The sequence below is a fragment of the Dipodomys merriami genome, unplaced genomic scaffold (genome assembly GCF_024711535.1).
Source record: "Dipodomys merriami isolate MVZ:Mamm:240054 unplaced genomic scaffold, mDipMer1.0.p SCAF_7, whole genome shotgun sequence".
In the NCBI taxonomy this organism is placed as follows: Eukaryota; Metazoa; Chordata; class Mammalia; order Rodentia; family Heteromyidae; genus Dipodomys; species Dipodomys merriami.
In genome coordinates, this window is record NW_027206290.1 from 61,800,875 (window position 1) to 61,822,400 (window position 21,526).

The 21,526-nt window shown below is 37.3% G+C and overlaps 1 protein-coding gene across 1 annotated transcript in view; it reads right to left on the bottom strand.

Moving 5' to 3' along the window:
- The window catches only part of Slx4ip (SLX4 interacting protein), a 143,013-nt gene that overhangs the window by 24,123 nt on the left and 97,364 nt on the right, over positions 1-21,526 (bottom strand).

Here is a 21,526-nt window from a genome sequence, read left to right on the forward strand (position 1 = left end):
TAGGGAGATTGGAATTCCAAATATGCTGTTGGGAGTACAAATTGGTATAGTTACTTTGAAAAACCATTTAAGAATCTAAAGCTGAATGTAGTAAGCATGGATATACAGTGTCCCTAACAGGATTTCCCAATATTCTCAGATTGGAGCCAATAAAAAGTCCATCAACAGAAATTTTCTAAATGAGGATATATCTAGCTACCCAGTAAAATATTATGCTGCTCTCAAAGATGAATGGCCTATAACTACAGGCAGTAAGCATTAAATGACACAAACAAACCATCAAGTTAAAGAAATCTGTCCAAAAGAGTGAATATTATCTGTAAAAAGTGAAGATATTGCAGTTGATCTAGCATGACTGTAAGAGAACATCAGATAATTCACTTAAAGTACCAGCCTAATAATTTCTTCTCTCCTTTTGTCCTCTCCAGCATCCCTCCAGGTCTAAATGAATCTGTTGCTGACCTTTTTGGAAAAGGTCAAAAAAAAAAACCAAAAAACGTTCCCAGTTAACAAACTGAAGTATCTGGTGGGACAATCAGAACCAAAAAGCTTACTAGAGAGGGCTGAACATTCCCAAGAGCTAAGACAAGCCTCCAAGATAGCATTTTACCCATGAAACTGGAAGGGCAGACAGTGGAAGAAATGATCCAGGACCTCTAGACCATCTCTAGGGAAACCAAGTTCTCTTCTCCTGCAAACAGTCCTTGACAAGGATTGTTCCAAAACAACTTGATCAGAAGCAATTCAAGAAGCTTTTGGTGTTATATTCAGTACCCTTCTAACAATCCCTGCAGAAAGATCTCCAACACCAGTAAACACAGATACATGCTGTGTCCAAACAAGCTAAGGCTCTGAACAGCACAATTACCTTAGTCATCCAGTGAAGTAACAGTGACATGTATAAAAAGATAATCTCCAGATTTGCTGAGACAAAATGTATTTTTTCCAATACATTAAAAAACGGATTGCATGAAGCTGGGTGCTGGTGGCTCACATCGGAAATCCTAGCTACTCAGGAGGCTGAGATCTGGGGATCCTGGTTTAAAGCCAGCCTGGGAAGTTAAGTCCGTGAGACTCTTATCTTCAATTAACCAACAGAAAACTAGAAGTGCATTGTGACTCAAGTGGTAGTGTGCACCTTGAAGTGAAGCCCTCAGGGACAGAGCCTAGGCCCAGAGTTCAAGCCCCATGACTGAACAAAAAACAAACAAACAAAAAAAAGGATTGGTGGGAATGTGGCTTAATGGTAGAGTGCTTGCCTAGCATGCATAAAGCCCTGGGTTCAATTCCTCAGTACCACATAAGCAGAAAACACTAGAAGTGGCACTGTGGCTCAAGTGGTAGAGTGCTAGCCTTGAGCAAAAAAGCAGCTCAGGGACAGTGCTCAGGCCCCAGGACTGACCAAAAAAAAAAAAAAAAGATTGCATTTTAGTCACATGGCTCTCTTCTCCTAAAATGTTAAACGAAATATGAAAACTGTTAGTATTACTTTGTATACTTTAAAAGAGAGAATGGAAGTCACTTCTACATCTGTTTATTTGTCCTGCTGCTAGTGAAGAAGGGGTTAGAGGAAAGGAATCCTTTGCAATTTGGAACTCACTATAAGCCAAATTTAAAAGTGATTTTTTGAAGTAATTATTTATGAGTTTTCCAAAGAAACGAACAAGAAAAATGAATATGCAATATCTAATTCATTCTGCTTTTGCCAGCCTACAGTTCTAAATGATTTAGATCCAGATGGTACTTTTAAAACTTCAAACCTTCTTCCTGTCCCAAATATCCAGCAATAAAATGTTATTATTAGGAAGAGGCTAAATGTGAAGTTGACTATAAATGCACAGTTCAGGAAGTCTGGTATCAGTAGATACCACTTGAGCGATAACCAAATCCAATTTGGGCTGCTTAACAATAAAGTCACAATATGGTATTTTCTATAGAAAAGAAAGTAGTATAAGGCAGATTCCTGATGATTTATTGCTGAAATTGCTAGAAGAACTGAGATGACTAAAACTTAGTTCCCTACTCCTACAACTCCGTAATTTCCAAATTATGTTAAAAGTAATCATTGCTAACCTGGCAACTTGATATTAGTGGTTTAGTGGACAACCTAACCTAACAGAACCTCAACAGAAATGGCAAGCTTAACATGTAAAAAAGATTTGCACCTGCCTAGTGCAAATTCCACTGGTCACATGAAACTTTATTATTCAAAGAGAAACTTGAAGAGAGATTAAACACAAAAGGTACTTATGTCAGCTCTTACAGCAAACTAAATTTGATATATAAACAGAGAAAATTACTGCTGTTAAAACATACTCAACTGAAATGCTTTAGGGAGATGTACTTCATTTATTAAAAGATAATGGGCAGTAATAAAGACTATGCTTTTATCTCTACTCTTATCTATCATTGTTCATAACTGAGTTCAACAGGCCACTGGGATTTTTGTACTTAGCCAGGGCTATTTCTGAAGCTCAGCAGTACTTTGGTGAAGAATTTAGAATGCCCTTTGCTTTCCCTACTCAGGCACCAGCACACAGCTTCCAATTCAATGTTCTAAATAAAAGAAAATCCGAGTCAGGAGGAAACTTGGGAGAAAGAGTCAATGAAAATCATTAAGTGATCATCTTTTTTATTAGAAAACTATTTTAGCAAGTCTTCCAAGATTGTTAGGCACTTGTAAATCACAATGAAGTATATCTTTTTTTTCTTTCTTTTTTTTTTGCTGACTACAGTGGTCCTCCTTAATATGAGACTTCAGACACAGGAAGAGACTGAGATTAAAGAGATTAAAGAGAGGTTGGTTTGTAACAGAAGCAGCTTTCCACCAGAAGTCTTTAGGTCTGTGCATTTCTAGGAATAATTTATATTGAAGAATTGCTTAGTGTCATATGATTACCCAGTACCAGCAAGTCCTTCTTCTCTGGGCTCAAAGTCTTCCGTTCTCATTCCCTTTTTGGTCTCTGCACTTTGTACAGAGCTTTTCTGTATCCTATAGACAACCTCCAGGCTCCCCAAATCATGACCTTATTAACTTTCTTATGGTACCCTTGGCTGCTCACCAAAGAATATTACTTCTCTTAGGTGAAAAAATGGGAGAGGGATTTACTAATGTTTATGAAAGAAATAACAATCTGGACTCTCTAACTTTGTTATCTCATATTCTCTCTAAAATAAACTGCTGTGCAATGTCTTTATAAGACTTTCTGAGACTCCTTGAATAGAAAAGCAAAAATAGCCACTCCCTCCCCCCCAAAAAGTCAAATGTGAGTTGAAAGGATTCCACCTTGGCTTAGCAAGGCATGTAGATCAGTTTGTTGGTGTTGGTGGTAGTGTTTGTGGGGCTTAAACTCTGGAGCCTGGTTGCCGTCCAAGAGTTCTCTGTGCTCAGGGCTAGAGATCTACTACTCCTCAGCACCATTTCCAGTTTTCTGATGATTAACTGGAGATAAGAGTCTCACAGGGACCTTTCAGCCTAGGCTGGCTTCAAACTGTGATCCTCAGATCTCAGCCTCCCAAATAGCTAGAATTACAGGTGTGAGCCATTGGCACTCAGTTCTAGATCAGTTTTAAGTAGAACTGTTCTCTGATGAGTAATGCTCATCTTAAGGAAGTGGTCATTTATTTGGATTGTTATAGTTCATAATCCCTGAAGCAAGTATCTACCATGGAGATTCTTTTCCGGTGCACTCAGCTTCTCTACAGCTGCTAAGGGGAGCCTGTGGTACAGTATACAACATGGAAGGACCTCTCTGATGGTGATGGAGACCAGGCATGCATGGTTTTCCTGGAGAAATACCTCCATGTGGCCTGCTGAGTCATCAAGAGGGCCTGGAAGAGAGGCAGTTGTTTTTTTGGTTTATAGTGGGCTTCAGCCACTACCGACATGTCTCTCCTTCAGGAAAAGTCTCACGAACCACAAGGCAAGATCAGGAAGACCTCCAGTGGCCCTTAATATTTCTTTACAATGATTTCACCTTTAGATCTTGTGATAATGAAAAATTTCAAATACTCTGCTAAAACCCCAGTACCACAAACACTCCAAAACCCATCATCTAGAGTCAATAATGGCTAATCTTTTGCCATATTATACATGTACATATATATGTCAAACCATTTCAAAATACATTAGAAATTGTGAAGTTATTTCTACAATATGTGAGTATGGACTCCCAAGGAACAATCTCATATATCATTGACATGCTGTAAGTTGAGTATCTTTAGTCTAAAAATCCAAAATGCTCTGAAATACAAAATGTTTTGAACATCGATATGCTCAAAAAGTTTCGTATTTTATAACATTTCACTGTGTAACCAGTGAAATCTATACAAATACTTCCCTTAAAAAAGTCCTCTGGGGCTGGGAAGGTGGCTCAGTGGTAGAGCGCTTGCCTTGCATACATGAGGCCCTGGGTTTGATTCCTCAGCACCACATAAGCAAAAAGAAAAAAGCCAGAAGTGGTGCTGTGGCTCAAGTGGTAGAGCACTAGCCTTGAGCTGAAGAGCTGAGGGACAGTGCCCAGGCCCAGAGTTTAGGCCCACGACCGAACCCGCCCCCCCAAAAAAAAAACCCTCTGCAAGCTGGTAGTCATCTAGACTAGTGGAGATATTGAGCATATATTTTGAAATTAATCTAAAATTTAGTATTTTGAAAACCTCACTTGTCCAAAAAGTTATACATATCCTTTCTAGAAAACCTGGGATGAAAGGGAACCAAAAAAATCACAAGTTTGATATTCACATTTAAAACTTAAAGAGAAACTAGGAACCAGATGTTGGTGGCTCACACCTGTAATCCTAGCTACTCAAGAGGCTGAGATCTGAGGATCATGGCTCAAAAGCCAGCCGGGGCAGAAAAGTCCCTGTGAGACTCCTTTCTCAAACTGACCATTGAAAAACTCAAAGTGGATCTATGGCTCAAAGTGGTAAAGCACTATTCTTGAGCAAAAGAGCTCAGGTATAGCACCCAAGCCTGACTCTTTTCAAGCCCCATGATCAACAAGTTCCATAATAGACTGGGGGTGGGGAGAGGGAAACGGTATGAGATAAAGTCTTCATTAAAGCCTCCATGTGTCTTTTTAAGTAGGTTGTAGACCTACATGTGATCTTGACTATTGCTGATGATGGGTTAGAGCTGAGAAAGGGGCTATTCGATGAGAACTAAAAGTCAAGAATTCCATTAGGTTTAAGAATACATACACACAGAATCCTCTTCTTAGACCAAAACTGGGAAACAATGTGTAAGTGGAATATTTGGTCCTAATCTAAAAATTTCACTTATAAACTCAAGACATTTAGAGACTCCAAAAAGTTTCCCTTGAGATAACATTTCATGTCCTTAAATAAGGATAATACTAGACTCTGAGTCACAATAAAGTTATGTCTACTTGATGCCAAAACAAATGGGGCAAACTGTTTAGGTTCATAATTTTTTTAACTGAAATAATTGTTTCAGTCAGATTTATTTAAAAACAATTTGTCAACTTGTTACTTTTGTAGGTAAGTATCACAGACCCCCTGTGTTGTTGATTTCATTATCCAGGGCATCCATGACCTTTAACAATAGGAAAGATTTTTTACTTTCAGATCTCTTCTCTACAACTTCTCTACCACTTTTGTTTCTAAAAATACACCCTAAACATTAAAATATGAAAATGCTAAGATAATATGAAAGTACTGATGGAATGATATTCAAAATTATCATTCCCACAGCCTTAACTTTGCCAGGCCATGAATAATGATGAGAGTGATATACTACTGGGTACTTATAAAACTCATTCTCTACAAAATTCCACACTTGTCTTTAAAGAACTTGCATAAAGGAGAGATTTTTAACCAACCTTCTAAACGAGGTAACTGGTTGCCTGAACTGCTAGTTTGTTCAAGGACATCCCTTAGCAACTACTTTAATTTCCCCATCAGACAGAAGGAAGAAAGTCAGATGAGGCCTATCCTCTAGAGCTTCCCTGACTTTCAGAGGAATTAGTCCTGACTTCTGAGATTGTAAGACCTTGTGCAGAGAGAAGACTGTTCTAAGAGGGCTGCAGAATCACAGGACAAGAAACAACCTTGACAAGGCATCTAATTCACTTCCTGCTTGTCAGCTGGATCTTATTTTTAAAAAACAATACCAAAATGCCAAGTGAGAAGATGCCACACCCACACATGTGCAACTCAATTCTTGCTTATCAATTCAATGGAAGTTGTGAACATCAAGCCTAGGGGGCAAGACAGGTACCAGGAAAAGGGCTGGGTTCTGACAGGAAAAGTGGAGAGAATGCACGGCTTATTTAAAGGGGACAGCAGCAGAGACTCAACTCCAGCCACAGCTGCCACTAAAATCTAGGGAACAGGTACCCCAGAAAAAACAGTAATCTAAATCTTCATGCACAGTCTCAAACTCTCAATCTGCCACTGTGTAGTCCAAGTAAAATGTTTCTGAGGGTCAGTGTATCTTCTTTGTGCTGTTACTTTGCAAACACTAAATTCCTGTCATTCAGTGGAAATTCATTTTTTTCTGCCTTCTACAGAGCTGATAAGTTGGCCACTTCCCAACTCCTGCAGATAGATATTTATTCTAAGACCAATAAACCCAGGTCTTTAACCTCACTACCTGGGCTGAGTTAAGAATAAACATAAGCTGGGTGCTGGTGGCTCATGCCTGTAATCCTAGTTACTCAGGAGGCTGAGATCTGAGGACTGCAGTTCAAAGCCAGGCTGGGCAAGAAAGTCCATGAGACTCTTATCTCCAATAACCCACCAGAAAACTGGAAGTGGTGCTGTGGCTCAAGTGGTAGAGTGCTACTGAGCTGAAGAGCTGAGGGCTAGTGCCCAGGCCCAGAGTTCAAGCCCCATAACCCAAAAAAACAAAAAAACAGAAAACAAAAGATAAATATAAAACCTGAAGAGTCTATGTAAAGAATCTGAACCACAACTTTTAAAAGCATCAATTTATATATATATATATATATATATATATATATATATATATATATACATATATATATATATTTTTTTTTGGGGGGGGTCCAGTCGTGGGGCCTGAACTCTGGGCCTGGGCACTGTCCCTCAGCTCTTCAGCTCAAGGCTAGTGCTCTACCACTTGAGCCACAGCGCCACTTCCGGCTTTTTTCTTTTTGCTTATGTGGTGCTGAGGAATCGAACCCAGGGCCTCATGCATGCAAGGCAAGCACTCTACCACTGAGCCACCTTCCCAGCCCCAATTTAGATATTTTACTGAGTTAATGCTTTAAAAAATTGAAGAAATAAGTAATTCTGATTTTATTTACTTGAATACGAATATGTTGAATTATGTTTTGTGAGTCTAGTATAACTTGACACTAAAAAACAGGTCAAAGAGAAGGAAATTGCTAATCAATCTTGTTCAAACATAAAGGCAGAAATTATAAGTCAAATTTGGCAATGTAGAATAGGATAGTGACATAAAATCTTAGTGTTTACAGAATTCATTAAAGAACAGTGCTCACTAAAGAAGAACCAGTTTTACAGAGTGCAGAAAAAGCGTCCACAGTTCATGGTAATTTTTTTTAGAAAATCATAATTGTCTACATAAAAAGCCAATAGCAAAATATGGCAAAACATGAAAACTTTTTGAGAGTTATAATAGCTCTTAGCTCTAATTCCAGTACTTGGAAGACTAGGGCATGATTGCAAGTTTGAGACCAATCTGGACTACTTAGAGAGACCCTCTGAACAATTCACTCCTCATACTGTATTCTCATTTATCCCCTCTGTCAAAGCATTGGGTGGGTTTCATTATTCTGTATTCATATATATGTACATATATGGATCCTTATTACTCCTTGTTTTCCTTCCTTTCCTGTCCTCTCCCACTGATCCCTTTCTAATCTCTAATCATAGTCCCTCTATTATTATTATTTTTTTTTTTTGGTTCTGGTCGTGGGACCTAAACTCTAGATCTGGGCGCTGTCCCTCAGCTCTTCAGCTCAAGGCTAGTGCTCTACCTCTTGAGCCACAGCGCCACTTCCAGCTTTTTTCTTTTTTTGTTTATGTGGTGCTGAGGAATCAAACCCAGGGCCTCAGGCATGCAAGGCAAGTGCTCTACCACTGAGCCACCTTCCCAGCCCCCCTCTATATTTTTTAATTAATGGAAATTTTCTTATTTTTAGATAGAGATTCCACATATTTATTCAGTTAATGATGTCTTATATTGCATAATCTTTGTGTGTTTCCCATATTGAGCCAAACTGTTACCAGAATATCTTTAATGTTAAGAGTTTAAAAGAGTCAGAAAAGGGCTGGGAATGTGGCTTAATGATAGAGTTGTTTGCCTTGTGTGCGTGAAACCCTGGGTTCAATTCCTCAGCACCACATAAACAGAAAAAGGCAGAAGTGGTACTGTGGCTCAAATGGTAGTGTGCTGCTAGCTTGAGCACAGAGAGGCTCAAGGACAGTGCCAAGGCCCTGAGTTCAAGCCCCAGGACAGGCAAAAAAAAAAAAAAAAAGTCAGAAAAGTGGATTAAATGTAAACAAATAGGCCAAGTTATGCTCTGAAAAGCAGACTTTCTTCTTTCTTTTTAAAAATTACCTTTAGATAATAGTAAGAAGGAGCTGCCACTTAAGGTTCTCTTTTGATTTGTATTTTATGTACAGACATACATTTTAATTCTCCAGAATACCACTTTGTTATTGATTTCTGAGTTAATTTTATTATAAGGAGAGAAGGCTGTTTATATGCATGTGTATTTGGAATTTATTGATGATTGCTTAGTCTATAGTCTAATATTTATAAATATTCTCTGTATGTTTAATGGAAATGGATATTCTACTGCTATAAATTCAGTGCTCAAACATGTCTATTGGCCCAGGCATTTGAAATTCTATCATTCAGTTATATTCATGTTATTGACCAATTAACGTTTCTTTCACAGTGGATTTACTTAACACTTTCTCTTTAGTTCTACCTGTTTTTGTTTGAAACTGTATTGTATGCATCACGAGGTTTGACATAATTACTTGTTCAATGACTTGAACCTTTAATGATATTCAAACTTTAGGAAGCTATTTGCTGTAGCATTTATTTTATCTGACATTAATATAACTGCCTCAACATGCTTGTCAGTAGTAGTTGTTATGTATATTCTTTTCTTCCTTTTGTTTTTGACTTTTCTAAGATCTGTTTTAGAAATAACTCTTCTAAATAGAATAAAAATATTTTTTTAAAATTTAGCTTCATGAATAGAGAGAAGAAGGGAGGAAATGCAGTGATAATATTCAGTGCACACCCTGTGAAACTAGGAAAATGGAGGGGAAGGATGGTGTTGAGAGAGATGGGGCAAATAATGAGAGGGGTGATATCAATCAAGATGCAATGTACTATAAAGTGACATGTTGAAGGGTAACCCATTTGTACAACTACTTGAGGATAATTTAAAAAATTTAGCTTTACATTACACATTATTTCATCAAAATTATCAATAAACTTGGATTCATTCTCAGCATTTCTTTTGTGCTGCTTTATTTTCTATTTTTCAAAAAAAGAAGTCTCTTAATATTTCCTAAATTAGCTGGAAACCTTTTATGGGTTAGGAAAATCTGCAACAAACTCAGTTTCTCTTATTAAAATAAAGCAAAGCAACAACAACAACAACAAAACCTTTAGCATATATATATTCAAACACAGCACCAAGTGATTGAAATTGATGGAAGCTACTGCAAACTGTTCAAGCAAAAGAAGCAAGATGCCATTAGCCTTAGGTTGTTTCTGTAAACAAACTGAAATGTAACTTAGAGGCATTCCTTGTAACTGATTAATTTGGAGTCAAGGTTTTGCCAATTATAGACAGTCAACTAGCCAATCTGTTACATAATTAAAGACATCCCATCAAACTATACCCAAATAAGACTGTTTACCACTAGCCAATGACGTAGTTTCTGTGTCCCATGGTCATTCTACAATAGCCTTTGTTCATACTGCTGGAAGAGTTCTCTGAACCTCTTCTGGCTTAGAGTACTGCCTAATCCACGAATTGTTCTTTGTTTCAATGAACTCTATTAAATTTATTTGGTTTCCAGTTTTTCTTTTAACAAATCCAAGTGAGAGAAGGTAAAGTTGATCAGTAGCCACAGGAAAAAGGAGCAAGGAACACACACAAGGAACATCCCAAAGAAATAATTAAGAGGCTGGCTGGGTTACTAACAAAATAAATACAAAATTGGATGAATTATAATGAAAGTACCTTCAGACTTGTAGATTCACTTTAGGTTTGTGGTAGTTTTCAAGGAAACAGGCTGGGGAAATTGATAAGATAATAAACTAATCTTTAGAGAGAAGGACCAGTGAGCCAGGTGTGAAGTTCAAATTAATACAAGAATTCCAACATATACTGAGGCAACTGTTGGACGGCATTAAGTTCCACAGCCAAACATGCTTTTAAGAAATCAATGCTCAATAGGAAATGTACTCATTACCTTACTCATGTAACTGCAACCCCTCTGTGAAGTATTTTCACAATAAAAAATATATACAAAAACAAAAGAAATCAAAAGGAGAATAGAACCAATGTTCCAGGTCAGCAGATAAAGAAGAACAGTCATGAAGGAGGACAATGTAGAGAGAGTAGTTTTGAAGAGTTTAAAGAACAAATATCAGAGACCATTCGTAATAGGAGAAAGAGAACAAAAGACTGAGTAACCAAGAAGTAATGGGAAACATTTCTGTAACAACTTCAGGATAGAACGAAGAGAATAAGAAAGCGACTGCAACAGACAAACATTATTCCAGCAACTCTGAAATTATGAGAAGCAAAAGAAAACATAGGAACTTCAGAATAAATTGTTAAAGGGAAATTATTGCTTTTTTTTTTCCTTGAAATTCACACTCTTCTGCTTTCATTTCCTGTTCTGGGTTTCCTTTCTTTCTGCTTTTTCATCCTGATGTTTAGGTAGTTTGTTTTCTGTTTTACACTTGTTATTCAACTTAAGACTGTAGGAAACTTATCTCTTAATTTTGTCATAGTTATTTGTAATTTCTATTCCATTTTATAAGTTGCTGGTCTTTCCTTCAATTTGAATGCTTTTACTCAAGTTAGGTATAAAAACACTAAATATGGAACCACTAGATACTACCAAAGTTTATCATTTCCTCTATTTCCTCTTCTAGCTATTAAATAAATCATTATAAAGTTCAAATAAGTAACTACTACTGTCTCTCCAGCTTCGCTTGTGAGACCACTGTCCATAAACTACACTACTTTAGCAATTTCAATGTCCATGGCAGATACCAGTGTCTGCAAGCTTTAATGTAGACTAGGGTAGGTATCAAAGAGCTATATTCTTTTTCATGTCTTCCACAGAATTCAGATGCTTTGTCAGATTTGAAAGGAATTTAGTTCTAAATATTATTTCACTGATTTACTGGGATGTTATAGTCATGTTAGGATGATAGTGTTTTAGTAAGTTCTTGGAAGACAACATAAATTTAAGTTCTGTAATTGAATGTACAAGATAAATTAAAAAGAATGACATTGTCCCATTTGAAAGGAAGTGGAAAGACTTGGAAAAAAATTATGTTAAGTGAAGTAAGTCAGACCCAAAGAAACATAGGCTGCATGGCTTTCCTCATTTGTAATAACTAGGATGTGCCCATAAATCTACAAGTAAACCCAATGGATAGTAAAAGCCAAATAATTACACCTGGACATGATTAATGAAAGAGCAATCTAACCATTCACACAGTGAGAACAAAGTAGGATATTCTTAGAGAATTGCAAAGACTCAATAGCTTATGTATATATGATCATATAAAAGGATGCTTATCAAGAGGACCCTCACCCACCCTTTATACTGACAGTCAGATCCTGCTCCTAGGCCTCAGGATTTCTCTTTCCATCACTGTCCCAACTGCTCAGTTCAAGATCAAGTTAAGGTCAAGATAAAATGAGTGGTGGTGTGCTCAGGCACCACATACGCAAAAAGAAAAAAGCCGGAAATGACGCTGTGGCTCAAGTGGTAGAGCACTAGCCTTGAGCTGAAGAGCTGAGGGACAGCCCCACGACCAGACCCCCTCAAAAAAAAAAAAGATATTTACAGACCAGAATTGAAATACGACATTGTAGTCAACATAATGATGGAGGAGCAAGCATTGATGGCCCTGGAGAAGAGGAAGCTGTTCAATACAAAATATCTGAGGATCTAGAAAATATTGCTTCATTTTAAATAAATACAAGTGGAGAAAAATTAAAATGCAAAAAAAAAAGGATGCTTATCAAAATGAACTCTAAGAAATACTAGAATTTTTTATTATATTCTTTTTTGTTCCTTTTCTTTTCTTCTTTCCTTTTTTCTTTAGTCAATTCCCCTCTGTTTTTGCTTTTTGTACCCTTTGTCTTGTATATAAGTTATCTGATTTGAGCAGGGGAAGGGGAAGCATAGAAATTGTAGGACAAAGGTTGAACCAAATTAGCCATGAAACCCACTAGACACATTTGGAAATGAACTATACTTTACTGGGAGAGAATGAAGGAACGGATGACACTGTTCAAAAGGAAATTGTATTCATTACCTGAGTCATGTAACTGTAACCCCTCTGTATATCACCTTTACAATAAAATTTTAAAAAAAAGAGACAAATTATCTTAGTTCCTTCTACACAAATGAAGAGACCTTCATGACAACAGTGAAGAGGCTTTGGGATAATGGCACTCGAGGAACAAATTATCAAGGCAGTTTGTGAGGGCCAGTCCATATTAGCTCAATTGCTATGATACCTCTGGAGAATTTGAAAGAACAGGTGTCAGGCCTTTGTTTACTTTTTAAAGCTTATGATCCATCTTTCTACAGAAATCACAGAATCACCATGGCTTACATTTATCTACTGCAAGTCCTAAAGCATTTATATAGCTAGGTGCCGGTGGCTCATGCCTATAATCCTAGCTACTCAGGAGGCTGAGATCTGAGGATCACAGTTCAAAACCAGCCCAGGCAGAAACCTCCATGAGACTCTTACATCCAATAAACCATCAGAAAATCAGAAGTGGCGTTGTGGCTCAAGTGGTAGAGCGTGTGCTTTGCTGAAGAGCTGAGAGACATTGCCCAGGCACAGACTTCAAGCCCCATAACCAAAAAAAAAAAAAAAAAAAGAGTTCATATAAAATGTTTGTCATTGTTGCTATGTTAATCAAAAATGATATTATAAAATGACTTTTATACCAAATTAATATGCTAAATCAAAGCTCAAATAGACTCAGATTTTAAAAAGGAGCTATGTATACTAACACTCATTTTATTCCAAATTATAACTTTGATACTCTTGTCTTAAAAGAAAAATGGTATCATAATAATTTTTTTCTTAAACAGTACTTAACAGCAATATTAATCCAAATAAATAGTTCTTAATACTAATGAATACAATGAATACTCCTGTGTTAACCATAGAGACACAAAATAATCTTGAAATTTTCTTTCTAGATATAGGTGCAGGAGAAACAAATACATCTACTAAAAACAAAACAAAACAAAACAAAACATATAGAAAGCCAAGAGTGGTGGTACACACCTATAATCCCCAAACTCAAGAGACTGAGGTAGAAAGATGGGCTACTCAGTAGACACTATGTGCAAAATGGACAATACGACTTGTGGGTGGGAATGGGAGGGAGAAACTGGGAGAGAGTAAGGGAAGGGATGTCACTGCTCAAAAAGAAACGTACTCTTTACCTGACTTATGAAATGGTAACCCTCTGTACCTCAGCTTTATTTAAAAAAAAAAAAAAAGAGTAAGAAAGGAAAAAGCTTTGCAATAAAAAAAAAATTAAAAAGATAACACGGGGGAAAAAATTTAAAAAAAAAATGCCCTCTAGAAAAGGCCTCCAAAAAGTCAGCTGCTTCTCTGTAGTTAGGAAAATTATACTGGGAAGGTTATTCCTGAAAAAGACTGATATCATTGTGGGAGAATGTAAAACTTGATCTGGAATGAGGAAACTCATCATCATGGCTGGTATGTGGGGATGAGGAGAGCCTAGAGCTAAGTGTAGACAAGGAAAAAGTAGGCACTGAAAGAGGAAAGTATAGCAAGAAACTAAGGCTGAGAGAGGTCATTTATAAAGGGCTTTAAATACCTGTAGACTTTAAAAAAAATCCAAGCGGGAGATACTTTTTGAAAAACAAACAAATACAACAACAAAAACAATATACAAATGCTCATAATACCCCAGGGCTCACTGGACATCAGCGGCTCAGGCCTGTACTCCTAGCTACTCAGGAGGCTGAGATTTGAGGATCACAGTTTGAAGCTAGCCCAGGCAGAAAAGTCTGTGAAACTCTTATTTCCAATAAACTACTCAGAAAAAGCTGGAAGTGGTGTTGTGGATCAAGTGATAGAGAGCTAGCCTTAAGCACAAAGAGGCTTAGCTGTAGTATCCAGACCCAGAGTTCAAGCCCCAGGGCTGGGGAAGAAAAAAATCCCAGCGTTGGGGATACAGATAGGTAGTAAATATCCATGAGTTTCTGAGCTCCACCCCCAGCACTGCCTTCTCCCTAAAGTGAAACATAGGACCCTCAAAATAACTCAAAATGTCCATTTACTAATAGATGGGCAAGATGTTGTATATCCATACAATGGACTATTATCTGGCAATAAAAAGCAATGCAATATTACTGATAGATACCACAACATAATGAATTCTGAAGACGTCCCTCTTTAGTGAAAGAAAAAGAACCACACAGTAATTTATATGAAATATCTAGAAAAGAAAAGAAAGTAATGGTTGACCTAAGGGTAGGGATGAAAGAGGAATTAGTGGAAAATGAGAGTAACTGCTAATGGGTACAGGGTTTCTTTCTTTCTAGAGTGATAAAAATGTACTAATATTGATTATGGTGATGGCTGCACTATTTGAAAAAGAAACCTCCACTGTATTGGATATTTGAAATGGGCAAATTATATGATATGCAAATTATCTTTTTTTTTTTTTTTTCTGGTCTTGGGGCTTGAACTCAAGCCTGGGTGCTGTCCCTGAGCCTCTTTGTGTTCAAGGTTAGCACTAGGCAAATTAAATCTTTTAATAAAATGATTTTTTTAAGAGAGAAGAAAAATATTCTTAAATTAAATGAATAGGAAGTACAGTGTTTCTTTTTTTAAATGTGTGAAACAGTTAAGAGTGATTTTCTCTGGCTGAAATGTTGCTGCCTTTTTTTTTTTTTTTTTTTTTGTCGGTCGTGGTGCTTGAACACTGGGCCTGGACACTGTCCCTGAGCTCTTCAGCTCAAGGCTAGTGCTCTACCACTTGAGCCACAGTGCCACTTCTGGTTTTCTGGTGGTTAACTGAAGATAAGAGTTTCATGGACTTTCCTGCCTGGGCTGGCTTTGAACCGTGATCTTCAGCTCTCAGCCTCCTGAGTAGCTAGGATTACAGGCGTGAGCCACCGGCAATCACCTTTGCTGTCTTTTTAAAATGAGATAAATGATCAATTGATCACACTGCTAAACTATAAATGGCAACACGGAAACTATGTTCTCCATCATATAGCAAGATTCAGCAAATCTGCTCACACCAAATGATGAATGGATGCTCTAATCTTGCAAGACTAGGTTTCCTTGCCCAACAATGTCCCTGAGTTTTACTGTTGTCTTGCATCCATTAAAATAGTAGCCTCTCCAAGTTTTTTTAAGCTTAATTTTTACTTCTCTTAAAAGCTTAAGGAAGAATATTAATGAGATAAAAATGGGGAGGAGGTTGAAAAAGTTTCCTTACAAAAAGACTATTTATAAACGTTGTACTTTTTAAAATTAAAATACACTCCACAAGACTAAGGATAAACTTACATAATGCAAAATGCTTAAATCTTCCCAAAGTTCACATTACCTTGCAGGAAAATTCAGAGACTACTTTACTTTCAAACACATCTCATAAAGAAAGATTTGCTATGTGTTTAAAAAATGTTTTCTATTTCAGAGAAACTTTTACAAGTCATTCTTGTAAATAATGAGCATTTCTTTCCCCCCAAGGGAGTATTTTCTGCTTCAGCATTTCTAAGAGTACACGAAGTTAAAACCATGTAAAATAGAGTTTCTCACAGTTGGGGGAGAGCAAAACACCACAAATAGGAAACCAGACAGCTAGGAGGTCAAAACACTACACTTCCAGGTCAAACTTCTGGTTGCAATTAAGTCAAATTCCTGAAAATATTTATAAGGAAATCATATTTTGGTATTCCCCTTTAATCCTCATAACTTTCATTTTCTTTAGGAGAAACTTATACTTGTGTGATTATAGACATATCTATACATTCACTAAATAAATATATAATGCAAAACAGACACTTTACTTAGACATACACATTATCTGTGACCCTAAAACTGCACTTTGATCTTTGCCTAAAATTTTAGGATCTCAATTCTAAGCATTAAAAAATATATATTTGAGGTTATATGGAGTTAGGTTTTATCTTTGTTTAATGTAGACACAGATAATGTTCAAGATATTTCATAAAATATTTAGGCCAAGTCTCCCATTATGTAACAATTTATGATTAAATAATTAAAGTAAAATTTGAATCTGATTGGAGTTTAGTTTCTTAAGTGATGACAGAACTGGAGTAGAATAACAAATATAAAACTGTAATCCCGGGGCTGGGAAGGTGGCTCAGTGGTAGAGTGCTTGCCTTGCATGCATGAGGCCCTGGGTTCAATTCCTCAGCACCACATAAGCAGAAAAAAAAACCAGAAGTGGTGCTGTGGCTCAAGTGGTAGAGCGCTAGCCTTGAGCTGAAGAGCTTAGGGACAGTGCCTAGGCCCAGAGTTCAGGCCCCACAACTGACAAAAAACAAAACAAAACAAAACACAAAACCCCCAAACTGTAACCTCTTTATATCTTTGCAATAAAAATATATATTGAAAATAACAAATATAATAAGCTATTTAATTAAGGTATCTAAAGTTATTAAACTGCCTTTACTCAGCTCCCTAGGAACTATGAAGCAGTTCTTAAGTTCCCAGTACTTCATATATGCCTATCTTACTCAGAAATTTTTGGCAGATTCACTTAGAGACAGGACAAAACAACTACAGAACCAGAGGAAATATATACCTTTGCCTGGTGTTCAGATGCTTTATAGTAAATGTATATTCGTTCTGATTATACACCCAGTTAACTGAATTGAGTAACTAAAAAAAGATACTAGTTTAGAATCTTTACATTAAAACAATTACAATAGTTACAGTGCCATGTTAGGGAATCTGAAAATGAAAGCCCTCTCTTTTTTAATCATTTGGGTTGTGTTTAAAATTCCCAAGATATTTAGTTAGCAAACTTTGGTCTCAAAACACTAATCCGGTGTATTATTCTACATAAGTGGCTCCTTACTTGTCCTTTATGGGCTTTAAAACTCAGAGGGTTCTTACCCACATTTAATCTGTCAGATTATTATCTGTCTCTATTACTTTCTATGGTTATTAAAATCAGTGATGTAAAACTTAATAGGAATTTTTAAATCTTGGCATTAGAATGGGAGGTGGGAAGAAGTGGACAATAATGAAAATACCAAATTGTATTTGTAGGGTATATGTATAACTATTAGTTCATTAAATACATACCAGAAACACACAAACATACACAAAGATCTACAATGTTGTCTTGACCAAAGGGAGAAACCAAAACAACTGGCATTCTACTTTGAAAATGTTTCCAGAAGGAAGAATTGTCATCTTTCTGATGCTCAGGTTGAGAGTTCAGGGAGAAGTGGCTGGTGGGAAACAGAGAGAGAAAAGAAGCAGTATACTCATAGACTCAGAAGATCACTCTAACAAAAGGTTTATACAGCTTGCAAACATCTAGGTGGTTCATATTGAAATTTAATACTCACTTCATGTGGGAAAAAGAATACTTGCCTTTTTGTAGTCTTATCCATCAGTATTCTTTTTTTGTACTTTAATTTCTTGTGAAGTTAAGTAGGTAAAGGATGAAACATTGCACAATGGTTGCAATGTCTGTGACAGGTAACTATGACAAGTGAAAACATGACCAGTAAAGTTCAGAGATGTTGTTTCCTCTCCATATACTATACTGAATGGGTAGAACAATCTCAGTTCTTGAGAAAACAATACATCTTGAGTTGTCACTGCTGCTTTAGCACACTTTTAGTAAAACAGTGAAAACTTAAAGTTTTACAAATTGCCTGTTCCTGGAAAAGTAACCTGTGCTGAAATTGTGCCACATTCACCAAAGGGCTTATAGGCCCTTGCTTTTATTATTGCCCTTTTAAAAGCTTTCCATGTGTGGATGAAAGCCTATAAAACGTTTTGATTGAGTACATTACGGGAAGAAATGTAAATAATAACCAAAGCTATTTAAACATGTGTAAAAAGAAAGCACATGTTTCTACTGTGCTCTAGGACACATTTTCCAAGGGAAATCCATTTCTGCCTGTAAAAGGGCTGTGGACAGAAAAAACAATGTCTGCAAAATTAAGAACATTTAAGTGATTAGCAGGTAACTGAAAATATGCTGTGGTGTGTTACTAATTCTACTATTTCTTGCTTTACTGTCCTACATTTTTGACTTGGGCACAGTACCCTCCTGTCCCAGTGTGCCCAGTGTAAGCAGATATCAACACTCTATGGGAGCATCTGACTCACAGGAAAGTAGAAGTAAAAACAGTAACATTTGTCAAGGGCCTGTGTTTACTCAGGTTTAACAGTTGGTGGATATACAGTATTTTGAAACTGTTGTTAATGTGTAAGAGAAATGCTGACTGAAAGGAAGGACATGGGTGGTGCTGGGGGACAAACTTTGCAGTCTTTCTGAAAAGGTCTCAAGATTTGTATGGAGGAAGGGCTGGGCTCAAAGGGGAAAAAGTGCTTTACTTCCAAAATTTATTTTACATAGGAAAAGGCTGTGTTTTCTGTGGGCTGGGAAAATAAATACATAATAAAAGACTACCTATACAAATTTGCACTCATGGGGATGCCAGGGCGAAGGACTCATGAGGCAAGGCTGTTTGAAGAGCAAGAAGAACGCTTTTTTTGGCAGGTGTCTTGTATTGGATCAGGCATTGGGGAAAGGAGGGAAATGTTACTCAGACAGAGAAGAATAGGAAGAACTTGCTTATTTTGGCCATGCCTGTCTTTTTCTTTTTCTCCTCTTGTGTGAACACCCACTGATTCCCTAGCAAGGTGGTGATGTGGGGTTCCACCTACCACAGGATGCTGCAAGGGAGGTGGGTGTAACGCAGAGGGGAAGCCTCAGTACTTCTCCCTTATAGATCCAAACATGATACCTAGGGTGACTGTCACAGAAATAAGAGCAGTAGGCTGCTCTTCTGGCTGAAGACTTCAACTGAGATTTTAGATCAGTCTGATGAGAACAACAGCCAAGAAGAAAGCCTTTGCAGACAGAAAGCACAGTGCCCAGGAAAATTTAATTTATTTTAGGGCATTTGCCAAGGGACTGGGTTTCTTAGATGTTAACTACAAGAAAATTTTATACAGAATAGAATAGTCAGTAAAAAAAAAAATTACTGCTCCATAAAACATATAAACAAAGTAGGCTCTGTTAAGATAATGCAGCAAATCAAATGCTTGCAGCTCCATGACATTTGCTTTGGGTCTACTTCTTTTCCACCTCATGATCAGAAAATAGGGATACAAAGTCGAAAACAAGTATAGTCACATAACAGTCCAAGAATACTGTTTCTGGTTAATTTAATGAGAGCTATGTTTTCATAACTAAAGGAAATTTTTATTTTAAAAATGCATAGCATTCTCCTTACTAGGAATGCAAAGCAATGAAGACCAACAGAAGGGAGATAGCATTTCACAATGTCTCTGATACTTAGTAACTATGGTATTTCTGAACAAGTTACCTGAACTCCAAGTCTGCCTCTCATCTGTAGAACAAGTTTAGAATGCCAGCTGTGGGGCTGAAGGTATAGCTTAGTGCTTGCCTAGCTGCAGATGGCCTGAGTTTAATCTTAAACACTGGGTTAGGGTGGTAGGGGTGATGGGGAGAAGAATGATGTCTTGAAAGGCTGTACCAAGGATCTGCCATAGTATGAGGAAGATCAGGGTTTTTACACGGTGGCTGACACTAGTAATAGCAACTAAAAGATGGCTAGGATAAGGTGGACTGGCAGGAAGGTGTTTTCCATCCCCAGCTGAATCTTAAAGGGCAATCTTACACTGTGAATAGGACATGGTTTTGACTTTCTGAAAACCTAAAAAAAAAAAAAAAAAAAAATTAGTAATCTGCCTGTTGTTTTCTTTTACTTCTGTCTTTTGTTCTAGCAGCAAGAGAATGACACAATAGACTCAGGCTTAGAGGACAGGAATACTGATTCCTTTATGGGGCTCCTCAATGTCTGGATCCCAAGTAAGACTGAACAGGGTAAGTATCCATTCCTTAATGAGACAGAAGTCCTTCTGGGAATAAAGGCAGTAACTGGAATGAATATCTATGCTTTAAAAGGTAAACTAAACTAAACACTGGAAGAAGAGAGAGAGTACCCAGAGGAAAGTTACCGAGAATCAGATAGGAGTCATTAAGATAAGAGATACCTAAGCACAGTCATAGAGGGTAGTGAGAATCTTGCCCAGAAGCTTGGAAGAAGGTACAGAAGAATGTTAAGAGAAAACATCATGTTCTGGGAACTGTAAAGGGACAAACGTGATGGCCACAGAAGCTCTCCAACGATGTTTGGTCAAGGCCAGCTGAGTGACAATGACTTTTCTCACAGAGAGGGCTCTTCCTGAACCTAGTGTCCCACAAGTAAAGTTGGGGACTGAAATGTCTAGGCACAAAGCAGCTAGCTTGCCCAACATTCTCCTGAGCCATTGGAATGCTTGATGCCTGAACTTGAGACTAGCAGTTGTGTCATTTCTATCTGTAAAAATTATCTTCATGCTTGTGCAATAAAAAGGATAATTAGTAAGCGAACTGAGTACTTGTGACAGAATGAGCTATGAGCATTGAAATTCACTGAGCTATACCAGGTAAAGCTGAGCCCAGTTGCCCTATAGAGTAACAAGAGTATATGAAATATGCATGTGACAATCTGGGCAAGAATGCCATCCTATGCCAACTGATTTCCCAGTGTTTTCCTGAAGTTTTTGTAAAATGGTATGGAGCCCAATACAAGCAAGATACTGTTACCAAGGCTATTCCTAAGTGAGTAGGACACCTTGATGGGACAGATACTCTCAGAGAGAAAGACATAACTTCTAGGAAGATTAATGGCTACAACAAATGGTACCTAAAGACCACAAAAGCTCAGGACAGAGTAGTTCATCTGGTGACTAAAAGGCCAACATTTTTCCATCACTTACCACCTATACCCAGACAAGTCACTTGATCTACTGGAAGAAACAAAGAGACTGGTGACAAGGACACTTTGCAACAGTTATGGAAAAAGTTTGTATTTTAAGTGCATATTCACCAAAAGGCCCTTCAGGAGACATTCTTGTAATGAGGTAGACAATATGATTTATCCCATGAATGCCAGCTGGCCTTTTTCCTTAGCTGTCAAAGAGCCAGTGAACAGGTTGCACAAG